Below are 17,054 nucleotides of genomic sequence, written 5' to 3'. Positions count from 1 at the left end.
CAACCATGTATATGCTCGGTCATTGCAGACAAAATATGTACCCTTGGCAGCCAAAAACGCAGGGGAAAATTGTGATGGAAAAGTGTACGTTTCAGTACAGTCACTTTTCCCCAGTTGAGCCCTTGGATTCTGACCATGACCTTGTAAACAGAACCGACCTATGTGGGGTAAGACCCAAATTGGGGATTAAATTTTCCGCCTCCTTTCACCCAGACTAATGCTATACCCCGTCACATTCCAACCTACATAAGCTCGCAATTCATCCTTGGGAATAGATGAGTATGTGTCGATATCTCTGCTCATATCAGCGACTCCTTTCATTAAGGCCTTATTGTTTGTGCTAGGTCTGATGGAACGCGGTTGTCGCGGGGAGTAGGCATCTAATGCAAAAAGAAACATAGTCTGGAATGCCCATGACGATCCATTATAGCTAAACGGCAGCACTAGATACGGGATACCCTTGTTAATGGTATGTGGCATCAAACCACACACCCAGCAATTTGTTGTATTTATAACTAGTTGGTGCTGGTGTAGGAGTTGAATAAATGAATTGTTTACAAACTCAGAACGTCTAGCTTGTTCGTGTTCAGGCAGAGGGTGGAAAGAGTGCAAGGAGACAGTAGGAGGAGGTATAGGCTGTACAGTGGGTGCAAATGGCACTTGAGAGGAGAAGAATACATAACCTACAGTAAACACCATCATACTAAATAGTATAAACAGACATAATAATACAAAACGTTTGCTCTTCATTATTTTACATATTTTCGTCTTAAAGTTCATTTCCTCAGCGGGTCTCTCCATCTTGAAAAACTCCATCCTCTAATCGTGCCGCTCGCGGCGGGTGAGTATCTTCTGCTAAGGAGTACGCCTGTCAGTCCAGGGAACGCCCCAGACCAACCAGAACCGTTGACCTAACGTCTTCGGCCTGTACCCCGAAGTCTTGGCACCGCGACCCTGCAGCTGAACCCGGATGGTGGTTCGAAAAACAAAAATCAAAAAGTCCTTCAGATGGGAGAGCTATAATATCAAAAAATAGTAAGGGAAGGGAATTTTTTATTTGTCCATAGGCCTTGGCCTCAAGTTATAGCAAATTCGGCCAGGCACTGTCTGGTCTTGAAACAAGAGTTCAGGCTCTGTGGTGTCTATTCGAATTGACGGTGGCACAGCTTCCTGCAAAATATCGTCGCTTTCTCGTTCTGAAGTCGTTCCCTTTACACGTGCATCACTAAATGGCACAAAACGGGGGACAGTGTCAGTTTCAGAATCAGCGATACCCTCCTGGACCCACCGGTCATATGGTAGAGGCAAAGGGATCTGTTTGCAGTGGGCGCCGTGTATCCAATTCTTTTTCCCTCTCACTCGAAACGCTGATCTTGTCCATAGAAGCACGAGGTGAGGGCCGATCCAACGGGGCTCATCGTTGTTTTTTCGTTGAAAATTTTTAATAAGCATCCACGAGCCAGGGTCGATAGGGTGTCCTGGAGCTTCAGAGGCCTGGGGCAGAGTATCGTGCACCTGTTGGTGTAAAACACGCAATTTAGCCGTCAATTCATACAGATAGTCAAGCAGTATTGGATGTTCGATTTCACTGAAGTTTGTCGGTCTTGGCACACCCCATATGTTGGCTGGCCGGCCAAAAATGATCTCATAGGGACTAAGTCCCACTCGTGAATGCACAGTCATTCTTGTTGATAGGAGTGCTAAAGGCAGAGCGTCAGGCCATTTAAGACCGGAGCTCGCCTGGATTTTGGCCAATTTAAGTTTCAGAGTGCCAAAGTCAAAGTCAAAAAGTTTGCTTTATTCGGTTAAAATTTTAAAACCATCAAAGCACAGAACAGCAATCATGAAACAGGCAAATGCATTTACAGAGAAAATTATTATTAACACAAATAATAAATACAATACAGTTTGGCGCAACGTACAATAAAAATAAGTCTTTCAATTAATTAATTCATTCAGTTAAAAAACATACTAAAATTTCATTATGCCTTAAAAAAAAATTTCATCTACAACAGCATGATAGGCACAATGATCATTGGCAAGTAACTATGTCAACTGGGCCCTGTTTCTAGCTCTTAGGGCGCCCACTATAAAGCAAGCAACCCCAAAACAAATCAAAGGAGACTCCAACATTTGTAAATAAGCCAAAGCAGGCCTAGCTTGCTTAAATTGACAATTCTTTAAGATCGGCAAGATGTATTTTTTACGCTGGGAAGAGTAAAATTTACAAAAAAAATAATATGTGCAACACATTTTGTTCAGAAATGTTGTCACAAGGACAGGGCCCCAGGGTTCCCTCTTTAAAAAATCCTTTTGGGTATGCCAAGAGCCAGGGGAGCAAACCATGCTTAAATCTTATTAACAAAAACATGTGGAAAGGTTTGTTAATGTAGGTTAGATAAGGCTGAATCTCGCTCCCTAAACTCAACATAACAAACCTCCTAACTGTCGGTTTCCCCAGCTCATCTCCTTCCCTTGACGACATTGCTCTAGACAAAAATTGGGTCTTAATGGCCTTGATTTGCTCTTTACTAATCACGCAAGGACTAGAGAACAATTCAGAACACCCTAGTGAATTCAGGTTGTTTTTAATGTAGCAAACCCTTGGGATAAACAAGGCTTTTTCCAAGGACAGGCAATCCTGAATAATTTGTTGGTTTAGGTTTGGTGGCTGTTGTGCCCAAACCCTCAACCAACCTAGCAGCGGGGCCACCGCTATATGGTCGGTAACATATCCCATCCCCAGGTCCTCATGGATATTAAAAGTAGGAGCAGAGGGGGGGAAGAGACAACAATTTCCGAAAGAAATTATTTTCTACTACTTGGATGTTAGGAGAAGCCTTGTAACCCCAGACCTCACTTCCGTAAAGTGCCATGGGCAAACACTTCGCACTATAGATTTTTAGTAGAGCAGGGAGTGGTTTACAGCCTAAGCGCTTTGCAAAGCCCAACAAAGCGCCTGTAGCTCTAGCTAGGTTGTTCTTTTTTTGAGCACGTTGCAGGACCCAAGATGATCTGTCGTCGAATGCTACCCCTAGATATGGGAACGTCTGAACTTTGGTTAATTCCTGCCCATTGCAAAAAAATTTCACCCTTTTCGCTCTCCCCGAGCCAATCGACATAGAATGTGATTTTTTAAAATTTATTAATAAGTCTAAAGAGACCATAAAATCATAAAATCCATTTAAGAGAGCTTGTAATCCTCTCGCGGTTCTAGCCAACAAAACTGTATCATCCGCATATAGTAAAGCAGGAATCATTTTGGAACCGGCTTTCGGGGTGTCTTTACTAACCGTGGTTAAGACTGGTCCCAAATTATTAATGTAAAGCGAGAAAAGTAGGGGTGCAAGAATACACCCCTGTCTTACTCCACGCTTTACCTGCCAGGCATCAGTCTGGCTTCCGTCATCACTGTAACGAACGACTGCGGTAGTGTCCTCATGGATTACAGCCAGGAAAGAAATCAAAACTGGGTCAAGCCCCAAAACGGCTAATAAGGCCCATAATTTTTGCCGATTTACAAGGTCGAAAGCGGTGGACAAATCCATAAAAGCTAAATGGAGGTCCCCCTGCTTAGCGACTGTGTATTTTCCGATGATAAGATGTAAATTGAGGCATTGGCCCACGGTGCCCCTTCCTTGTCTGAACCCATATTGTAGGTCGGAGATTATGGATTGCTCCTCCAGCCACACAGTTAAACGAGCAAGGACAACTTTACCCATGACTTTCATGGCAGAGTCGAGGAGAGAAATAGGCCGGTAGCAAGCCGGGTCTTCTCTTGAACCTTTTTTAAAAAGAGGGACAATAACGGCTTTGCCCCATGATCTAGGGGCACCGGCCTCAGAAGCAGCGTTAAAAACACAAGTTAAAAGTTTCGCCCAAAGCCTTGAGTCAGCCCTGTAAAGGTCCGCTGGGACTCCATCCGGTCCTGGGGCTTTACCTGACGCCATGGCCTCAATGGCCTCCAGGACTTCCTCCTCCTTAAAAAGGATTCTTGATGCTATAGTGTAATCCGCATAATTTATAGGGTTAGCTTCTTGTATCTCCGAATAGAGACCACTGAAATGGGCCACCCATTTGTCTGGCGAGATAAGACATTCTTTATTGGTGTTCTCCAACTCATTAAAGAGGGGACTATTTATCACCTTCCAAAACTGGCTACTATTTTTCTGGATGCTTGCGTCTGTCAAATCATCCCATGCCTTGAACTTTAACTCGCTTTTCCTATCCTTTATTGCTTTTTTATAACGTTTTCTAGCCTCAGTTATCTTACTGGGGGTGTTCCCAGGTTCTTTAAGTGCCAGTAAGAGAGCAGAGTGAGCGCTAGAACAGGCATGGTCAAACCAGTTTTTAAATTTCCTAGGTTTTGGTTTCCCATGGGAGATGAGATTCCCCACAACGTGTTTAGTAATTCTGTCGAAAGTGCCCAGAATAACCCTCGGTTGAGCCGATGGGGAAAGACACAAGCTAAAATCCTCTATTTTACTTTCATATAAATTAACAAGGAAATCGGCCGGGGTAATGACATCCCATCTCAATCGTCGACCCTGACTTGTAGGCTCAAGATTTAAATTAGAAATCAAAGGCAGGAGAACGTCTTTCCTCAATGCCTTAACTTTAATTTCCAGAGTTAGTGGGTTGTGGTCACTTAGGGCGTTTTGCGTAACACGAAAAGTACCCAATAGGTTCACCATGTTACGTGGTACAAAAATATATTTGGATTTTGGCCAATTTAAGTTTCAGAGTGCCATTGTAGCACTCTACTAGCCCAGCTGATTGGGGGTGATTTGCAGCGTGGAACTTCTGTTTAATGCCTAGTCCCTCACATACTTCTTTCATCACTCGACCCACAAATTCACTTCCATTATCACTCCACACCATTCTCGGCATTCCAAACCTAGGGAAAACTTCTTTGACAAGGGCTTTAGCTGTGGATAAGGCAGTATTGTCTTTTAAAGGGTATGCTTCTATCCACTTTGAGAAGGCACAGACAACAACGAGTACATATTTTAAATTGTTGCACCTTTCTATGTGGATGAAATCTAGCTGCAAAACCTCGAACGGATACGTTGGAGGTGCAAAATGACCAGCTGGAGTTGGGGCTCCCTACCAGGATTGTACTTCAGACACACCATGCAATTCTTGACCACATTCTTTGCACATTTGGGAATTCCAGCATTTTGCCATACTGGAGCCAACAACTTGCAAATCCCTTTTACACTAATATGGGCCATTCCATGAGCCATCGTCACCACTGCAAGCACATACGCATCGGGTAACAACCAACGCTGATGTTCTGACAAATCCACCCAACAACCTTTTTCATCCAATTTACCCGTACTTTCTCTCCACTTGCTCAATTCTTTCTCTGTGGCTTCAGCTTGAAGGGACTTCACGCTCTCTATCGTGTCTTCACACATTCCAACATCACCAACCCATCTTGCAGGGCCTGCAACATACATTCGATTACTTACATTCTTTGCTGTTTCTTTCGCGACTTCATCAGCAAATGCATTACCACGACCAACATCATCGGTAACTTTCTTGTGAGCACTGCATTTAACGATCGCAACTTGTAGCGGCAAGGCCAGTGACTCGAGGAGATCATTCACCAACTGACCATTCTGAATTTTGGTTCCATGCGAAGTCAGGAATCCACGTTCTTTCCATAAGCGCCCAAAACTATGGGCCACGCCAAACGCATACTGGCTGTCAGTGTATATGTTCACTTTCATTCCTTTCGACAACACGCATGCTCTTGTAAGTGCAATTAGCTCTGCTGCTTGAGCCGAGTTATGTGGTATATGTGCGGTTTCAACAACCGTGTGCAAAGTCGTGACAGCATATGCAGCAGTCGTATCACCATTCGGAAGCTTGAAGCATGAACCATCCACCCATAAGGTACCATCACCCTCAGTCAAGGCAGTATCTTTAAGATCCACTCTCCCTTTTGTTTCCTCTTCTCATCTGTGTCTGCTGCAATCGGCAATAAAGTAGCTGGATTCAATGTGTTGCATCTTTTTATGTGTACATGACTCGCTAATAGTGTCAACTCATAACCTGACAATCGAGCACTAGTTAAGTGCTGTGTCTTGGTCCTTTTCAACAACGTGTCCACTGCGTGTGGAACCATCACAATTAACGTGTTATTCATTACTAACCCAGCAGACTGTCGAATAGAGACAGCTGCTGCCGCTGTGGCTCTCAGACAACTTGGCAATGCTTTGGCTACCGGATCCAAAGTCGATGAAAAATACGCGCATGGGCGCTGTTTGTCTCCAAAAGACTGTGTCAACACTGACAATGCACAACCTTCTTTCTCGTGAACATACAATGTAAAAGGCTTGCTGTAGTCGGGAGTGCCCAACACAGGAGCTGAACATAATGCCTCACGCAATTCAGAAAAACTTTTCTGACATTCTTCAGACCATGGGACGAGATTCGGTGTATCTTTACATGTCAATGCTATTAAAGGTTTTGCCAGCAAAGAAAAACTCGGGATCCACTGCCTACAGTAGGAAGTAATACCTAAGAAAGCACGCACTTCTCTCTGTTTTCTTGGCACGCTCAATTTTGCAATGGCCTGAATTCTTTCTGGGGTCAGTTTCCTTCCCTCCTTCGAAAAGAGATGACCTAGGTAGGTCACTTCTTGTTGACAATATTGCAGTTTTGAGAGAGACACTTTGTGATGGAAGGCAGACAAATGACGCAACAATGACACCGTAGCTTCTTTACAAATCTCCTCAGTATCCGCAGCGATTAGTAAATCGTCAACATACTGGATAAGGGTGGCGCCACTAGGTAAAACAATTGCATCAAGCTGTGCTTTTAAAGCTTGGCTGTATATTGATGGGCTTTCACAGTAGCCCTGAGGAGCGCGTTTAAAACGGAAGCTACGACCTCCTAAACTGAAGCCAAAAATGTCCCTGCTTTCCTCTGCAATTGGGATGCTAAAGAAAGCATTCTTTAAATCAATCACTGAGAACCAAGCAGCGGATGCTGGAATCATAGTTAACAAAGCAGTTATATCAGGGACAACTGGAAACTGTGGCACAACAATCTTATTTACCGCTCTAAGATCGATCACAAATCTGTAAACAGGTGGCTGTGAGGGGTCAGTACGTTTTAAAACAGGCAAAACAGGGCTATTGCAAACGTTACCTCTTGTCTCTTCAATTACATCCTTTTCAATCAGATCATGGATAATCGCTAGCAACGCTTTTTCGCCCTCATTAGAGATCTTGTACTGGGGAATGCGTGGCAATTTAACATTGGCTTTCAAAGTTACCACGTATGGCGGTATTTCCAAAAGGCCCACATCATTAAGACCAAAAGCCCAAAGAGCATCTGGAAGAGATGACAATTCAGCTGGCAGTTCATTCCTTGATAAATACATTGGAGAAACCACTTCCCTACCAAGTGTAAATTGTACTCCTGAGGGGGAACAATATAATGTTGCATGTAATCTCTTTAACAAATCTAATCCTAACAGGTTCTCACCACAACCTGTCGTTAGGATAAGGGGTGCTTTCAGTTCATAAGGTCCAACAGAAAGGGGCATAGGACTAGAGATTGGGTTCCTAACCGGGGCGCCAGAAAAACCTACTGAAACATTCGTGTCGCCAGACAAAGGTGTGCCAGGGAGTTTTGAATGCATAATTGAACTTTTTGCAGCACCAGTATCCAACAGAAAAGGTTCTGTCACACCCGCTGTAGTCACCTTGACATATGGTCCACTCTGATCCACTGGCACTGAAACAACTCCCTCTCTTTGTCTACGGCTATCCTAGTAATCATTACTTTCTACATTTTCATCCTCTGCATAATAGTCATTGTTAAAGTACTGAGCTGTCCTACCAGTTGCATTGCCTTGCTGATCAAAACTATTAATCGTATTTTGAGATGGAAGAGGACGCGCGTTCTGGGGACCACTCCCGCGCCCCCTACCCCTAGGAGCTTGTCGACCACCTCTACCTCTGGTGCTAAAAGCGCCATTAGCGCGCTGTAACAGAATAGGACAACTATACTTGAAATGACCCTCTTCTTTGCAATATGAACATTGATTAGGGCCTATAGGAACACGTGGTTGAGAATAATCGTACCTTTGCACGTTTCTCTGAAACTGTGGCGGTTGCTGATAATTACTCTGGCCACCACGTGGCGGGTAAGCTTGCTGTAAAAGAACCTTCGTTTTTAATTCCTTCGTTTTCTTGTCTGCTTTATCTTTCTCATCCTTATCTCTATTTTCGTAATACTGTGCAGTAGCCAGTATTTGCGCTGATGAGGAAACAGCCCAAGAACTCTCTGAATCTTTTAACTTCTTACACAACTCGGGAAGCAAATTATGCACAAATTTATCAACAAATAACCGTTGGCCACCTTCAGTACTCATATCTTGACCACTGTGGTCAATAAATGTTTCTTCAAACCTTGTAAAGAAATCAGACACTGTTTCATCTTTCTTTTGCTTACACGCAGACAATTTATCCCAATTCACACGCATCGCGGGCATTAAAGTTTTCATGTAGGTGATAATTCTACCAGGGAGTTCTGCTACTAGGGGCTCAGGTTTCGCACCACCAACTTGTCTAGTGTCTGCAGCAATGATATTAGCCCATGTGTCACCTAGTTCTGCGCCGTGATCTACATTACGAATTGAACCCCATAAAGGCTGTGGAACAACGTTTTCAAACAACATGTCTATGTCAGCTAGATTCATGACACATGATCCTGCCGTCTGTGACAACTCCTTATAATATCCTGCAGGGTTTTTACGGGGATCAGGCAATGTCTGTTTAAGCGCTATTACTTCAGATCGTTTCCAAGGGACATGTACCCAAACACGCTGGAAATGTGGTAGAACAGGTGGAACAGCATTCGCATCACCAGGTCTCCAAACTGGAGGAACCTCACGCATTGGATATTGTCGCACTTTTACCCGTTTCCCTTCAGGGAATTCCTGTCCAAACAATGATTGCTGACAATCCCCATTCCTGAAAGACAGCAGTGTCGCAACTGCTTTCCCAACATCAGAACCCACAATCGTACCTTTTCCAAATTCAAATCGTACTTGACACAACTCCTGCGGACTGGAGTCTAAATCATTCTCTTCCAACTATTCACATAGGATTTCACACATTTTCTCAAAAACGTACCGCTGTTGTGGCGCTTCCCACTGATGAAAAACATTAACAACAGATTCTACATCATATCTAGAAGGATAAACAATCCATCTACGTGCCATGCTGTCTAATACTTCTCTCTCTTCAGAACCAGGCAACTGACTACGCAACTGCTTTCGTTGTGAGCCAGGGATCACACTAGATAACCCAAGGAGATGCGACACAAAACTAGTAACCGCACTAGTTATGCGTTGTCGTGCAGAAAGAGAATCTGACATAAGAACAGGGGAGAAAACAGAGGGAAGCACAGTAGGTGTAGATGCAGATGCAAGGACAGTATCGGGGAGAGCGCCAAGGGAGGCAGTTGGTGGGGCAGGCAAAGTCGCAGAAGGCAAAGGGGATGCAGGCAGCAAAGTCGGCGGCCCTTGAGGGGGCTGCACCACAAGAGCAGGCGCCGGCTGAGGAGGAGCTGGCGGCTGCAGGAAAGCTTGCGGCACATTAACTGGAGGCTGCACATTTACGAACTGTGTAGGCGCTGTGGTATTTTGCGCATACGGGGGTGGCGAACTTAGCAAATGGGACATTAGGGAATCTTTCTCTTTTGACTCATCTTGTGGAAGGGGTGACAAAACTGGGTAACATTTATCGATCCCTAGTTTACGCTGTCTATGTAACTGCTCATTCATTTGTTCCTCCTCATTATCTTTAAATTATACAGCTGCTTGCATCATTGACATACCTTTTTCTCTCTTATTTCTTTTTGCTAGCTTAATTTCCTTCTGTTTGGCTTCCTTTCGCCATAGGCGGAAAGAATCAAACATCGCCGGCCGGGCTTTCTTTTTAAATAATTTAACTTCCAAATTGTCTAAGATATCTGTATCGAAACTACCATTTTGGGGCCATTTTAAAACACCGTCCTTTCTGGTGTATCGGATCCATACTTCATTATATGCAATGGGGCCCACGCCATGTTTTACATAAAGCTCATAAGTTGGAGTTCCAATTGGAGGAACCGGACACGAATCCTCCAATTGGGAATCCCTTTTACAACCCAAACAAAACAAGTTTCCAAATATACTAGAACCAGGCATCTTTGCTCACTAGTCTAGTTTCAAACTTCAAAGGATTATCAAAACGCGATAGTCTCATGAATACACGAGTCCTTCGGCTTTGGCGCTTGCAAGCTCCAAATCAAAGCGATCCCGAAGGGATACCAAAACTAAGAACCAACTAAGAATTAGGAGACGCTCCACTTATACTCAACTGAGGTATCGATGACGTCACCAGAAGACTCGGTTAATCGTTTCGCTCTACCAAATTATCAAGGGTCCAAAACAGGGCGATAGTCAGGGCAGCAGTCCTTCGTAGCCGTCAGCAAGCGGGGAACCTCGCAGCAAAGACTTTCGGACCACGTCGACATGCAGGGGTCGATGAAGTGGCGGCCTTCCTCCAGAATTTCCACACGAAGCTCCTCACGAACCTCTGGCTTGGACCAGTACCGCTGAAATCGCCCCACATTGGGCGCCAACTGAAGTACTGAGGAATTTAGGACCCCAGCGGTGCCAGGGGTAGCACCCTATGATTTCGAGTTCTTCCTGTCTTGGACCACAGAAACACAGAGTCTTGCGGTGGCGTCAAAGATCATTTTATTATTGACTGCAGCCAGTAACAGCAATCCTAGAAGTACACACTGGTATGTTCTCAGGAGACTGCTCAAACTTACAGAAACAGCCTTCTCCTTATATACAAAATATCATGCTTCAGGCACACATTCCTCGTTTTACGATATGGTCATTCATGTGTATTCATTACAAACGAAAAGGCAGAGTCATGATGACCATCCCACATTCCAGTTCAGCCAGCCCACAATTATTTACCCAGCGAGGCTCAGATCCCTCCTCAGATATCAGCAGACCCCAATAAACACGGGCACCTCCTGTTTGTAAAACAAGCCATAAAGCAGGAAGAGTGAGGTGTGAAAGAGATTAGCCGGAGGCTTGTGTGGGATGAAAAGGCTTTATGGTGTGTCAAACCCTGATGCTAATCACAGGTGGCCGTAGGACGGGGAGCTCGTGAGACCGGACTGGCCTGGGGCGGTGGAGCCAAATTGCACAGGTCACAGAGAAGTCAAATAGAAGGCACATGTGTTCTGAAGGCCTGTGCACGTCCTTAATGTGCAGCCTATGTGAGGGCAACCATAAGATGGCTACCGCTCCAAAATGGAACCCACGAAGTCAATGTGTAATATTGTATACAAAGTGAATTTATCGATGAAACGTTATGCAGAACACTTGTACATACTGCATTGGCTGATACCGGAATAGGCAGGGTAGGGCCATGCCTCCTACGCAGTCCCAAATTTTAAAGTACCACACCTTGAAAATCGAATGGCCGATAAATGGCCACAAATCAAAGGGGGATAGTCCCAGCCAAGCCTCTTTCGGCCTCTGAGGGCCTAAGAGGGCCCACCCTTTGCCCGGGCTTAGCCCGGCGCCGCCCGCGCGCGTCCCGGACGCGGAGGGAGCTTGTCCGTATTTGGCGCCTCCGGGCACGGAAGTGGGTATGTGTAGGGGCGGGACCACAGCCGGGAATTCTGGGGAATGTAGGCAGAGACCTCCGCTCGGCGACCGCCGCGATCAGCAACCACAGCAGCGGCGGCGGGAGGGAGCGGCAGGGCAGACCACGAGCACCCAACAGCCCGGCCACTCCAGCCAAAGTTCCCAGGTAAGGGTACACAAAGAGTCAAACAAGAAATGAGGCTCCCTTCTTAACTGACTCAGGGAACTAGTTAGAAATGCGAGTTTAGTATGCCTGAACTCAGAATGATAAAATGCATATTTTTGTGAAGTTGGTTTTAACATTCTGTGTTTGAAAATACCACTTTTAGAAAGTAGGTATTTTCTTGTCTAACCATCCAAGCCTGCCTCTGCTAGGTTGTGTATTCCTTGTCTTGAGTTTGAGTGGCAGGGGCTGGGGGATTCCAGGAGACAGGGTGAGTCAGCACAGGGTTGAATAGAGAGATCTGCATGCAGATGGGTGGGAGGAGTTGCACCTGGGACCTGAATAGGGCTGTGCCTTCCCTCCACAATGCTGGCTCCACCTCTGTGGTGAGTCTGATGTCCCTGGCAATGTGAAAGGAAAGAAGGGGTCTTGTCAACAAAGTGCTCCAGGACTGACCAGAACTGGTTTGGACTAGGCAAAAGCCTCTCTGCCTTCAGAGAACAAAGAGAAACTGTGTATAAAAGGGGGACCAAGACCTCAGAACTTTAGATCACTTTTGGGAAACAAGAAGAAACCTTTGCTGAGGAGGGGAACCAGAGCAACTGAGGAAAAGACTATCCCTAAGCTGAGTGCTGTTTGGGGGATTGGCCTGCAGTGGTTGCCTGACTGCCAAAGAAAGGAGAGAGGAACTTTGTGTGTACTTTCATCAACTTGTGAAAGATCTCCAAGGACTTGAGATAGAGCTTGCCTCCTGCTGAAGTCTCAGGGACAACAGACTTCACAAACCAGCTCCCCAAGAGTCTTGTGGAAGTGCCTGCTGCTGTGCTGGGCTTTCTGAGGGAGTGCGTGTCGCAAGGAGCTGGAAGCGCGAGTCACGAAGAAGAAGCGTGTCACCGCCGCAGCCGGTGGCGTCGCATCGCTGGAGAAGATGATCAACGTCGCATCAGACGCCGCTGCATCAACGGAGAAGCGTGTCGCCCCCGGTGCAGCTGTCACATCATGGCGGAAGCGCCTCGCATCGCCGGAGAAGAGTGTCGCCGTCGCATCAGATGCCATCGCAACACTGGGAAGCGTGTTGCAGAGCCTGTCGCGGCTCAGAAGAATCGTTGAGTCGCCGCACGGCCGTTGGGCGTGCACGCCTCGTGTCACATCAAGAAGATGAATTCTTTCTCTTTTTCTTTCTTACTTTGTTGCTCAGTTGTATAAATTGGCCCAACCGGTGTCTTTTGTTATAGCACACAGTATTGCTAATAATAATGTATAGAGGCTAGTGACTAATTTTTCATATGTATGTAAAAATTAGTTTTTTTAGGATACCCCAGGTTTTGAGAACTTGCGCTAAGAGAAGTAGCTGGTCCTGAAGAAGGTGGTTTTCACGTTTCTTTTTACCACCGAAACGCGTTGACCAAATCGCCCTGTAGATCCTACAAATCTTTGTAGCAGCTCTCTCTTGGGGCCATCAGGATTACCTTATCACTCATTATGTGCTAAGTGGGAAAACTACTGAGATATATGTGCAAGGAATGTCTGGTATGTGTTTGTATGAATGAAGAGTTTGTATGTGCAGTGTTCTTTTCCCTGGGCTTTGTTTGGTTTTTTGTCATGAATTGGAATAATACCTTTGTATTAATGAACTGACATGAATAATGTGTAAAGTATAGTGATGATGTTATTTATGAAAAATTGATTTATTTGTTCAAAACTCTATTATATTTTTATAAAGAAAAAAATGAAAATATAAAAATACGATAGATACAAATATAAAGAATACAATTTGGTGTTTCTTGTGTGCTAGCTCATATATAGGAAATTGTTACATAGGTTAAGAGGGAGTATTATTTTTTACATCAAGAAGAAGACGCCATCTTTGTAGCATTGCACCGGATCTTCATCACATCACGGCGTTGTTGGTCGCATCGCCACGGAAGCGCAGTAAGAAACCAACGCATCACCTCCCCACGCCGAGAAGAACCGACGCATCCCCTACGCATCAGTAGGGAACCGACGCATCACCGTTCTTGCATGTAAGGAACCAACGCATCACCTTCCCTGCACCCCTTTCGTTGTAAACCATTACGCATCCTAAGGTACATTGAACTCAAAGATTCGCATTTTATATCTTAAGGGAACTAAGCTATTTTCTACCAATTTTAAAGTACAGTATTGGGGATTTTTGTTGTTTGTGGTCTTGTGTTAAGTCTATATAAAAGATACTTATTTTTAATATACAACTGGTGTGGAGTCCATCTGTAGTGTTGTCACTGGATTACTGTATGTGTTCACAAATGCTTTACACACTGCCTCTGAGATAAGCCTGTCTGCTCGTGCCAAGCTACCAAGGGGTTGAGAGCAGGGGTTATTTTAGGAGTGTACCCCCTTACCCTGACTAGACGCAAGGGTCCCTATTTCGTCATAGGTACCTACCTCTGCCAACTAGAGACCCCCAAATCTAACAGGGCCTTTTGCTTTTTTCATAGTTTGCCAGACAAGCCACCTTAATTCACGTAAAGCAAAAAAAAAATCCTACAACTCCTGGTATTCCCAGGCGGTCTCCCATCCAGGTACTACCCAGGCCAGTCCCTGCTTAAACTCAGAGATCACTCGAGATCAGGTGCTTTCAGGGTGGTATGGCTGTTGACATAAAGAGCACTCACTTTGGAGCTCTTAGCTTTTTATATTCTACTTCAGTGCTGGCAATAGTAAGCAAGACAAGCCACCCTCATTCTCCTAAAACAAAAAACAAAACAAAAATGAGCCAATAGCACCTGGTATTCCCAGGATGTCTCCTATCCATGTAATAACCAGGCCTGATCCTGCTTAAAAACTTCTGAGATCAGACGAGAGCATGTGTTGTCAGGGTGGTATGGTCATAGACATGAAGAGCACTGAATTTGGGGCTCTTAGCTTTTTTCATACTACTTCAGAGCTGGGCATAGAAAGTGAGACAATCCTCCCTCATTCACCTAAAGCCAAAAAAACACAGAAAAAAAAGTCTACAGCACCTGGTATTCGCCAGGTGGTCTCCCATCAAGGTACTAATAGGCCCAACCGTGCTTATCTTGTGAGATCAGGTGCTTTCAGGGTGGTATGGCTGTAGGCATAAAGAGGACTCACTTTTGGTCCCTTAGCTTTTTAAATTATTTTATAGTGCTGGCTATAGCAAGAGAGACAAGCCATCCTCATTTACCTAAAGCAAAACAAAAAAAAAGCCTACAGCACCTGGTATTATTTTTCATTCTAGTTCAGTGCTGCTCATAGTAAGCAAGACAAGCCACCCTTTTTCACCTAAAGCCAAACAGACACAATAAAAGCCTACAGCACCTGGTATTATTTTTCATTCTAGTTCAGTGCTGCTCATAGTAAGCGAGACAAGCCACCCTTTTTCACCTAAAGCAAAACAAACACAAAAAAAGCCTACAGCACCTGGTATTCTTAGACGTTCTCCCATCCAGGTACTAACCAGGCCTGACCCTGCTTAACTTCTGAGATCAGACAAGAGAATGTGTTGTCAGGGTGGAATGGTCATAGACATAAAGTGCACTGCCTTTGGGGTTCTTGGCTTTTTTCATTCTACTTCAGTGCTCACCATACTAAGCGAGACAAGTCATGTCCCTTCACCTAAAAAAAAAAAAAAAGAGGCTACATCAACTGGTATCCCCAGGAAGCCTCCCATGCATGTACTAACCAGGCCTAACCCTGCTTAACTTCTGAGATCACACATGATAAGTTACTTTCAGGTGGTATGGCTGTAGGCCTAAAGAGCACCCACTTTGGAGCTATTAGCTTCTTTCATTCTACTTCAGTGACGGCCATAATATTCCAGGTGATCTCCCATACAGATACTAACAAGGCCTGGTATTCCCTGTCTGTCTCCAATCCAGGTAATAACCAGGCCCGACCCTGCTTAACTTCTGAGATCAGACGAGATCAGGTGATTTCAGGGTGGTATGGTCATAGGCATGAAGAGCACTGACCTTTGGGCTCTCAGCTTTTTTCATTCTACTTCAGTGCTACCCATAGTAATTGAAACACCCTAAGTCACGTAAAGCACAGCAAGAAAAAAAAAGAAAAAAAGCCTACTGCACCTGGTATTTCAGGTGATCTCCCATACAGATACTAACAAGGCCTGGTATTCCCTGTCTGTCTCCAATCCAGGTAATAACCAGGCCCGACCCTGCTTAACTTCTGAGATCAGACGAGATCAGGTGATTTCAGGGTGGTATGGTCATAGGCATGAAGAGCACTGACCTTTGGGCTCTTAGCTTTTTTCATTCTACTTCAGTGCTACCCATAGTAATTGAAACACCCTAAGTCACGTAAAGCACAGCTACAAAAAAAAAAAAAAAAGCCTACTGCACCACGTATTTACAGGAAGTTTCCCATTCGGGTACTAACAAGGCCAAACCCTGCCCAACTTCTGACTGAGCTCAGGTTATATCAGGGGCTTTCAGGGTGGTATGGCCATAGGTATGAAAAACACTGACTTTAGGGCTCTTAGCTTTTTCCTTCTACTTCAGTGCTGGCCATAGTAAGCAAGACACGCCACCATCATTCACCTAAAGCAAAACAAAAAACCTACACCACCTGGTATTCCCAGGCAGTCTTGCATCCAGGTACTAACAAGGCCCAACCCTGCTTAACTTCTGAGTTCAGACAAGATCAGGCGCTTTCAGGGTTGTATGGCTGTAGGTATAAAGAGCACTGACTTTGAGACTCTTAGCTTATTTTATTCTAGTTCAGTGCTGCCCATAGTAAGCGAGACAAGCCACCCCTTTTCACCTAAAGCAAAACAAACACACAAAAAAGCCTACAACACCTGGTATTCTTAGGCATTCTCCCATCCTGGTACTAACCAGGCCTGACCCTGTGTAAATTCTGAGATCTGACCAGATCAGGTGCTTTCAGGGTTTTAATGCTGTAGGCTTGAAGAGCGCTGACTTTGGAGTTCTCAGCCTTTTTCAATCTACTTCAGTGCTGGACATAGTACGCAATACAAGCCACCCTCATTCACCTAAAGCAACAACAACAAAAAAGTCTGCACCACCTGGTATTCCCAGGGGGACTCCCATCCAGGTACTTACCAGGCCCCACCCTGCCTAACTTCTGAGATCAGATGGGAACAGGAGGTTTCAGGGTGCTTTCACCATAGCCATGAAGATCAACTTTAGGGCTCTTAGCTTCTTTCATTCTACTTTAGTGCTGGCCATAGTA

General features: G+C 44.9%; 1 protein-coding gene and 5 pseudogenes across 1 annotated transcript in view; all 6 read right to left on the bottom strand.

Annotated features, from left to right (window-relative positions):
* LOC146861630 (uncharacterized) overlaps positions 1–17,054 on the bottom strand; it is a 337,542-nt gene that overhangs the window by 185,950 nt on the left and 134,538 nt on the right. The gene's annotated exons all lie outside the window — the stretch shown is intronic.
* Positions 14,364–14,482, bottom strand: LOC146861644 (5S ribosomal RNA; annotated as a pseudogene).
* LOC146861643 (5S ribosomal RNA) lies at positions 15,684–15,802 on the bottom strand (annotated as a pseudogene).
* On the bottom strand, positions 15,958–16,076 carry LOC146861642 (5S ribosomal RNA; annotated as a pseudogene).
* On the bottom strand, positions 16,416–16,534 carry LOC146861641 (5S ribosomal RNA; annotated as a pseudogene).
* On the bottom strand, positions 16,876–16,994 carry LOC146861640 (5S ribosomal RNA; annotated as a pseudogene).

This window comes from Triturus cristatus, chromosome 3_1 (assembly GCF_964204655.1).
Source record: "Triturus cristatus chromosome 3_1, aTriCri1.1, whole genome shotgun sequence".
Lineage (NCBI taxonomy): Eukaryota > Metazoa > Chordata > Amphibia > Caudata > Salamandridae > Triturus > Triturus cristatus.
Note: the sequence above shows the minus strand (reverse complement) of the source record. Positions and strands in the feature narration are given on the sequence as shown.